Source organism: Panthera leo, chromosome D3, assembly GCF_018350215.1.
Source record: "Panthera leo isolate Ple1 chromosome D3, P.leo_Ple1_pat1.1, whole genome shotgun sequence".
In the NCBI taxonomy this organism is placed as follows: domain Eukaryota; kingdom Metazoa; phylum Chordata; class Mammalia; order Carnivora; family Felidae; genus Panthera; species Panthera leo.
In genome coordinates this window covers 9,621,366-9,630,495 of record NC_056690.1, presented here as the reverse complement: position 1 = coordinate 9,630,495, position 9,130 = coordinate 9,621,366, and the positions used below count along the sequence as shown (strand labels likewise).

Here is a 9,130-nt window from a genome sequence, read left to right as displayed (position 1 = left end):
CCTTTTTCCCGTCGTCCTTGGCGTGAGGGGAGGCACGAAGCGCGTGCCTAGCGTCTTGCTGCAGCTCGTAGTTCTCTCTCTTTATTCTTCTTCGAAGATGAGGAGGCCGGCCATCGTTTCTTCCTGATTGTGGCGCGTTGGGCAGTCAGTTGGGACCCGCCAGTACTTTAGGTTGGTATGTCAGTTTGTGCTACCACCCTCAGGCGGTTGGTCATGCTCTGCCACCTCCCTCAACCAGGACCCGAGTAGGCCAAGCAGACGTGGCTGTGCGTCAGCATGGCCGTCGGAGCCACTCCTGAGCCCTGCCCAGGTGCCTACTCTGGTGGCCGCCTGCCTCAGCGGCGAGGCCCAGGCTCCTATGAAAATAGGCTTTACTGAAAGTTGAGTACTGCCCAGCTATGCATATCCCAGCCTCCTGAGAATTAAAAAACAAAAACAAGTCCTAATGATCCTATTCAATAGATACTTGTTCAGGGCATGGTTTACACCAGCTTCTGGTTTGGGTTGTGGGAATACAAAATAGAGATGAACGAGACAGCTCTGGTCTGAAGGAATTCACAGTGTTGGGGAGGAGGAGACCGAGCAATAGTTACATAACCGTTACCTTGTTCACTTAGTCCTGCGCAGGAATGTCGGGGTAAGTTGCAGACAGGAAATGACTTTTGAACTGGATCGTGAAAGAAGAGTAGGCCTTTACAAGGCAGACACCAAAGGATATTTCTAGAAAGAGGAAAAACATGAATCTGTAAAGGTAAACTGGCCAATGTTGCAAAGGGTCTCATCAAACTAAAGGGTTTGGTGCCACGGCAGGTGTTAACCAGGAGAGTGAAGTCAGATTTGCTGTCATTTAGGAGTGAAGGAAATGGGTGGGAAGGGAGGAGGTTGAAGGCAGAGAGACGAGTAAGGGTCATTTGCAGTAGTGGAGGTGGGATAGGTTAAGGTTCAGAAATAGGACAAAATTAGAAGAAAGGTTGGAATTCACAAGACTTGGTGAACAAATGGATGTGAAATGAGAATAAATTACATAATGCGTTGTGAGGGACTTAGCACCATGTTAACCATTGTATATGTTCAATAAATGTATATGTATAAAATGGTCATCAAAAATCATAGGATCCAATCATGGGCAACCAGTTTGCATAGAAATTTTGAAAGAAAGTCGAATGTGTATGTGGGGTGTTTGGGGGAGGTTTGGAAAAATTTATTTTGAATTTGCCCTAGTAAAAATGAGCTTACATAGGGGCACCTGGTGTCTCAGTTGGTTAAACGTTCGACTTTTTTTTAAGTTTATATTGAGGGAGGGAGAAAGTGCGAGTGGGGGAGGGGCAGAGAAAATCCCAAGCAGGCTCCATGCCATCAGGACAGAGCCCACTGTGGGGCTAGAACTCGGGAACCATGATATTAACACCTAAGCCTAAAATGAGAGTCCATGCTCAACCGACCGAGCCATCCAGGCACCCCAAGTATCTGACTCTTGATTTTGGCTCAGGTCATGGTTTTATTTATGGTGGTGAGATAGACCCCCATGGAACCTGCTTAGGATTCTCTCTCTCCTTCTAACCTCAGTCCCCACCTCCTGTTGCACAAGGACATGTGTGCTTGCTCTCTTTCAAAAAAAAAAAAAAAAAAATGAGCTACATAGACAAATGATTGAAGAGGAGGGGAAAATTATGAGCTGATTAAAGAAGGCTTCATGTAGGAAGTGGAAACAGTTAAGCCGTGGAAGAAAGAACACTTTTTTTAGAATTTATTTATTTTGAGAGAAAGAACAAGTGGGGGAGGGGCAGAGAGAGGGAGAGAGAATCCCAGGCAGGCTCCATGCTGAGCATGGAGCTTGATTCTGGGCTCAGTCTCAAAATTGTGAGATCATGACCTGAGCTGAAATCAAGAGTTGGATGCTTAAACTGACTGAGCCACCCAGATACCCTGGGAGAAAGAACACTTTAGGTGGAGAACAAATGAAACAGAAGTGGGAACAATTCATGACAGTTTGGGGAGACTGAAAACCATCTTGGTTGGAGGGAGTTCTCAAAACACTACTTAGTAAGACAGTTTTAAGACCAGGTAGGGGAGAGTCTTGCAAATCAAACTTAAGAATTTTCTGTTTTGGGATGCCTGGGTGGCTCGGTCGGTTAAGCATCCGACTTCGGCTCAGGTCACGATCTCACGGTCCGTGGGTTCGAGCCCCGCTTCGGGCTCTGTGCTGACAGCTCAGAGCCTGGAGCCTGTTTCAGATTCTGTGTCTCCTCCTCTCTGTGACCCTCCCCCGTTCATGCTCTGTCTCTCTCTGTCTCAAAAATAAATAAACGTTAAAAAAAAAATTAAAAAAAAAAGAATTTTCTGTTTTGTCCTGTACTCAATAAGGAGCCGTTAAGAGTTTTTTATAACCCTTTATAAGACATTTAGACTTTTTAAATTATTCACTTCCGAATATGTAAAAGCTTTGGGTACACCTAGTTAGTATGATTAATCAGGAATGACTTTATAGTCATAGTTTTGAAGTAGGTTTTGGGAAAAGTGACGGAAGAGGATTGGTTGGAGAGGGAAGTATCAGTCCTTTGCTATGAATTGTAATAATTCCATGCAATGTAATAATTGTCTCAATGCTTCCTTTTAGTAGTGCCCTGGTCCCAATTATTTTAAAATTTGATTATATTCTTAGCTTCAGGACCCTGACAACAAACTACACAAATAAGCCAGGTATAATTGTCCATATTTGGGAAGTTATAAAATCCCACAGGTGAAACTGATGTGGAAAATCAAGAGGCTCACCCTGGGTATTGTATAGAGGTAGGGAGGAAGAGACAAGTCATGTTAAATGAGTGTGCCCTCATTAACTCATGTTAAATGAGTGTCATGTGACTCAGTGTAGCACCTGGAGTAAGGAAAAAAGTACCATCTGCTAAAGGCAACTAATAAATATCAATCTTTTTTCTACATCATCAAGCCAGAGTCCCCAGTCTCATTGATTTCTTTGCTATTCCTTATATACACAAGGCATATTCCTGCCTCAGGGCCTTTGTACTAGCTTTCTCCCTCTAAAACACTTTTCTTTAAGATATTCATATGGCTGAGTCCTTAACTTCCCTAAGTCTTGGCTCAAACTTCCTAAGATCTACCCTGACCATCCTTTAAGAAATTGCTCCTTCCTCCTTTCTTTGCTCCTTTCCTCCTTGCTCCATGCTCCTCCTTGCTTTCTGTCTCCCTTCTGTCTTTTTTCTCCATAGCACTTTTTAGCTTACTAATATACAATATAATTTGCTTATTTTTCTTATCTGCTTCCCATGAGGGCTGGATTTGTCTTTATGTTTTTGACTGTTTAGGTTAGCTACTACAGCCCCCTGTCTGGCATAGGTGGGTGCTCAGTAAATAATTGTTCAGTGAATAAATCAATCAATGAGAGAGAAACTATTCCATGGTTATCTCTCAAAATTCCATTGGCCTTTACTACATTCTTTCCTTAGACCTCATACTGTTCTTCAGAGATATGCCATTCCTTAGAGCTAATTGTTCTGCTCTTGTGAATTTTTGTTGGTGTTAACACTAGTTCCTTTGACATAGATGAACACTATAATTGTCTAGTGAACACAAAGCAGATTTCATCTGTTAAAAATTGTTATTGAAGGAATGATTTTCTTCAAGCCCTGTCCTCCTTTAAGAATTCTTTCAATATTGGGGCACCTGGATGGCTCAGTTGGTTAAGCATCCAACTTCAGCTCAGGTCATGATCTCGTGGTCCATGAGTTCGAGCCCTGCATCAGGCTCTATGTGGACAGCTCAGAGCCTGGAGCCTGTTTCAGATTCTGTGTCTCTCTCTCTGCCCCTCCCCTGCTCATGCCCTGTCTCCCTGTCTCTGAGAAATGAATAAACCTTAAAAAAATTTTTTTTTGATAGGAATGATGGAAGACTTCTTAAGAATGATCAGAAAAATTATGTATTCTGTCCTAGATTTTATCCAAGGTATAGAGAAGAGATAATCCACAAAGCAGGTTTGCAGGGGCAATATTAATAATTTTAAAAGTTGGTTCATTAGCATGGATAAGTCCCCCCCTTTTTACCTAACAGTTACACGTATAATACCCATTTACAGCTAAAGTCTGTAATAGTCTGTTTCTCCAGGTTGCAAAGAGGAGGTGTGCTGCGATCTACTTAGCCATTATGGACTTACTCTAACAATACACATGGAATTCAGGAAGATAGTTCATGGAACTATCTGAACAGGCATACAGTCCTTTAGATCACCAACATTAGAATGTAGAACAGCCTCAAGGAACTGAAACCTGGACACTTCCAATTGCTTGAGACACAATGGTAACTCCTGTTGTCCCAGGCATCTTGTATTACTCTAGAATGGACCATCTTGCTACTCCTCTCTTCTCTGCGGGCATCTTACATTTGATAGGCTCAGCTTGTCACCATTCAATATGGAGCACCCCATTAGGCAATTTCACACCACACCATTTCCTAGGCATCTGACTGGACTTCCCCTTGCTCAAGGACTAATCATTTGGGGCTAGAGTAGGGAATTCTGTGGCTCAGACATGGCAGATATATGAAGACAGAACTGCTTATACTCACATCATGAGATGAGGTCTGTGGGCATAGCAGGTATCAAGGTCTGATAGAGTTTTCCACCAAACACCATCTCTCCTTCACCACATTTCCATAAACAATCGTTGGGTGGCAAATCAGTTATTCTTTTCGGTACATTGCTTCTTGTGGGTTTTTTTTTTTATTGTTTTTATTTTTTATTTCTTTTATTTTCTATTTTTTTTAAATATGAAATTTGTTGTCAGATTGGTTTCCATACAACACCCAGTGCTCATCCCAACAGGTGCCCTCCTCAATACCCATCACCCCCCCCCTACCTTCCCTCCCACCCCCCATCAACCCTCAATTTGTTCTCAGTTTTTAAGAGTCTCTTATGTTTTGGCTCCCTCCCTCTCTAACCTCTTTTTTTTTTTTCTTCCCCTCCCCCATGGTCTTCTGTTAAGTTTCTCAGGATCCACATAAGATGCAAACATATGGTATCTGTCCTTCTCTGTATGACATATTTCACTTAGCATAACACTTTCCAGTTCCATCCACGTTGCTACAAAAGGCCATATTTCATTCTTTCTCATTGCCACGTAGTATTCCATTGTGTATATAAACCACAATTTCTTTATCCATTCATCAGTAAAAAAAAAATTTTTTAAGAAGAATTCTTTCAATATTTAGGAGCATCCAACTTTGGCTCAGGTCATGATCTCGTGGTTCATGAGTTTGAGCCCCGTGTTGGGCTCTGCGCTGGCAGTCGGAGCCTGCTTGGGATTCACTCTGTCCCTCCCTCTCTGTACTTCCCCCTACTTGCACTGTCTCTCTCAAAATAATACATTTTTAAAAAATATGTTAAAAAATATTTTTAAAAAGAATTATTTAAATATTAAAAAAAAGAATTCTTTCAGTATTAAACAACTGTTTACAGCTTTCATGTGCCATACACTCTCTTGAGGATCAGGGTTACACTGGTGAACAAGATAGATGTGCTCCCTACAGACCTAGTTGGGGAGACCAACATTAAATAATCACACAAATAAATATATAATTACAAATTGTGATAACTCTAGAAAGAAAAGTTGAGGGCCTAAGAGAAAATATGATGGGGGATCAATTGGGATTGGAGTTCGTGGAAAACCTCTACAATCAAGTACATGTGAGCTAAGACCTAAAGGATGGATAGGATTCAGCTGTCAAGGAACTTAAACTTGTGTGATAAGAAAGACCGTAAATAATTATGAATACATATGAAACTGCAGATTGTGTGTTAGGAAACATTTTAGGAAAAGAAAACAGCATGTGCAAAGGTTCTAGGGTGAGAAAGAACTTAAAATATTTGAGAACTAAAAGAATTCTACTCTGGAACCTATCCCATAGTAACAAAATCAGCAGAGAAGGAGGTGATACATACAGAGGTTGGGAATGTTTATTGCAGCATTGTTTGCAGAAGCAAAGAAGAAGAAGGAGGAGGAGGAGGAAGAAGAAGAAAACAACTTGCATGTCTATGACAGGAAGTGTTGAATAAATGATCTTTTATAAGTAGGCTCCATGCCCAACGTGGGGCCTGAACCCAGACCCCAAGATCCAGAGTCGCATGCTCTACTGACTGAGTCAGCTAGGAGCCCCTGGGTAAATGATCTTATGTAGAATATTACACAGCTATCAGAATGAGTTAGAACTATTTCTTTGAGATACTAGATGAGAAAAGAAATGTATACAGAAATATATCATCCCATTTTTAAAACCCTACAACCATAACAGCCCCTATACATACATATATATATATGTATATATATATGTATATATATATACATATATATATATATACATATATATATATATATATACATATATATATACATATATATATATATACATATATATATACATATATATATATATATATACACACACACACACACGTATGTATGTATTTGGGTATGGTTTTGTTTCTTTTGTTTTTGCACAAAGTAATCTTATTTGCAGCAAATAAGGAGATCATGGAAATAGCTTTCAAAGCTGTGACTTCCTAAGACAGGGTAAATGGGTACCTTTTTTTTTTTTCTTTTCCTGATTTAGAAAGTATTCGCAATTTATTTATTTTAATTTTATTTTTTATTTTTTAAAATTTACATCCAAATTAGCATATAGTGAAACCGTCATTTCAGGAGTGGATTCTTTAATGCCGCTTACCCATTTAGCCCATCCCCCCTCCCACAACCCCTCCAATAACCCTCAGTTTGTTCTCCATATTTGAGTCTCTTCTGTTTTGTCCCCCTCCCTGTTTTTATATTATTTTTGTTTCCCCTCCCTCATGTTCATCTGTTTTGTCTCTTAAAGTCCTCCTATGAATGAAGTCATATGATTTTTGTCTTTCTCTGACTAATTTCACTTAGCATAATACCCTCCAGTTCCATTTACAGAGTTGCAAATGGCAAGATTTCATTCTTTTTGAGAGACGAGTAACACTCCATTTTGTGTGTGTGTGTGTGTGTGTGTGTGTGTGTGTGTGTGTGTGTGTCTGTCCCATCTTTATCCGTTCATCCATCGATGGACATTTGGGCTCTTTCCATACTTTGGCTATTGTTGATAGTGTTGCTGTAAACATGGGGGTGCATGCACACCTGTATCTCATGGATAAATGCCTAGTAGTGCAATTGCTGGGTGGTAGGGTAGTTCTAGTTTTAGTTTTTTGAGGAACCTCCATACTGTTTTCCAGAGTGGCTGCACCAGTTTGCATTCCCATAAATGGGTACCTTTTGTTTAGGGTTAGGATGTATGTATGTATATTTTGTTTGTTTGTTTTGTTTATTATTTATTTATTTGGTTTTTATTTTTTTTAGTAATCTGTACACTCAACACGGGGCTTGAACTCATGAACCCAAGATCAAGAGTCACATACTCTTCCAACTGAGCCAGCCAGGCACCCCAGGATGAATAAATAGGGAAACCTTATCATAATTTGCAGAGGTGGGCATAAAATGGTACATACACCTTAGTGAAAAATGCCTGTACATATATTGTATGTTATGTAAATAAGGCTGAGGCACCTTTGTGGGCAGAGATTTTAGTACTATAATGAGGTAAAGGCAAATGTGGGTCACTCCATAGTCCATCGGGTTTAGCTCAAATGATGTGAGTGTTTTGGACTGGTGAGACATCTTATCAGGGCAGTTGCTGTCACCTGAGGGGTGGTTTTGGATTTCATTTGCCTTTCCTTGGTGCATGCTTCCAGTGACCCAAAGAGCTGCTGCCTCCCTTTTCCCTGTTTGGATATATTTTAACAAGTATAGAGAAAAATGTAGAGAAATATTTTAGGCTTTTAGCATTTGTTATAGTCCCAATGGAATGGAAAGAAAATAAGACAAAAGGAAAAAAATTACTATGGAATAATGTTCAGAAAAACGTAGAATATAAAATACTAGCTGTAGAATTACTACTAATATGTAGAAATTGAATATAGGGACAAGGACTTAAAGTAACATGAATAAATAAAACATTGTTATGAGTATATGATGAGATTGTAGGAAACTTTATTTTGGATTTCTATTATTTTAATACTGTTTTTTCAATGAAGTAACATTAAAAAAATCATAGAGATTTTAACATCCATGGATCACATCATTTCAAAAAAGATGTTCTTTTGTCCCACTTTGAATTCATGTTATTTTGTTTTATGTACTCCTGTAAGCCACCTGAAATGTTCTCTGTGTCAAAGTGGGATATAAATAAGTAAATAAAGGTATCCTAGCTCTTGCCAGTTTCTTCCCCTTTTTAATCTTTCCTGCACACTGCCAACGTGTTATTACTTAACAATATTAGCGTGTAAAATAAGAATGATAATAATACTTAATAGGATTAGGAGTGGATAAAATTAGTTAGTACATGTAAAGCATTTACAAAGGTACCTGCTATAAGGTATATATTTACTTAAAGAGTAGCTATTAATAGTTATTATATCATATTTTTTTCTTGGAAATTTGCTTGATCATGGAAGTTTATAGTGGCATTTCTGTAGGATAAAATCCAAAAGGAGCCAGTCATGTGATTATCTAGGGGAAGAACATTTCAGACAGGGGGAATAGCTATTACAAATGATCTGAATTGGAAAAGTACTAGACATATTGGATGGATACATGTGGCAAACCCTAAGATAGACTCCAATAGTCCCTGCCTTTTGGTATTCAGACTCTCATCTAATCCTTTCTCTTGACTGTTGGCAAGATCTGTGGTCAGTAGACTATAGGAAAGGTGATGGAATGTCACTTCAGTGACTTCATTACAGAAAGTTCTGACTTCCATCTTGCTGGGAGGGCATCTTGCAGAAATCCACATGGCAAAGAACTGAGTGAAGCATTTAGCCAACAACAATTAGTTTGGAATTTAGGCCCTTAGACCAACAACCCTCAAGAAACTGAATTAGACCAACTTTGTAAACTTGAAAACAGATCCTTCCCCATTTGAGCCTTCAGATGAGACCCAGCCCTGGTTGATATCTTGATTACAGCCTTGTGACAGATACTGAAACAGAGGACCCAACTAAGCTATACTTGGACTCCTAACCTACAGAAGCTATGAGATGATAAATGTG

At 39.4% G+C, this 9,130-nt stretch overlaps 2 protein-coding genes across 3 annotated transcripts in view; one reads left to right on the top strand and one right to left on the bottom strand.

Moving 5' to 3' along the window:
• LOC122204271 (60S ribosomal protein L6-like) overlaps window positions 1-9,130 on the bottom strand; it is a 738,693-nt gene that overhangs the window by 360,665 nt on the left and 368,898 nt on the right. The window lies entirely within an intron of this gene.
• The window catches only part of TMEM116 (transmembrane protein 116), a 161,810-nt gene continuing 152,736 nt past the window's right edge, over window positions 57-9,130 (top strand). For both annotated transcript variants that reach the window (XM_042911759.1, XM_042911757.1), the window contains exon 1: window positions 57-171. The gene's annotated coding sequence lies outside the window, so the exon portion shown is untranslated. The remainder of the gene's footprint in view (window positions 172-9,130) is intronic.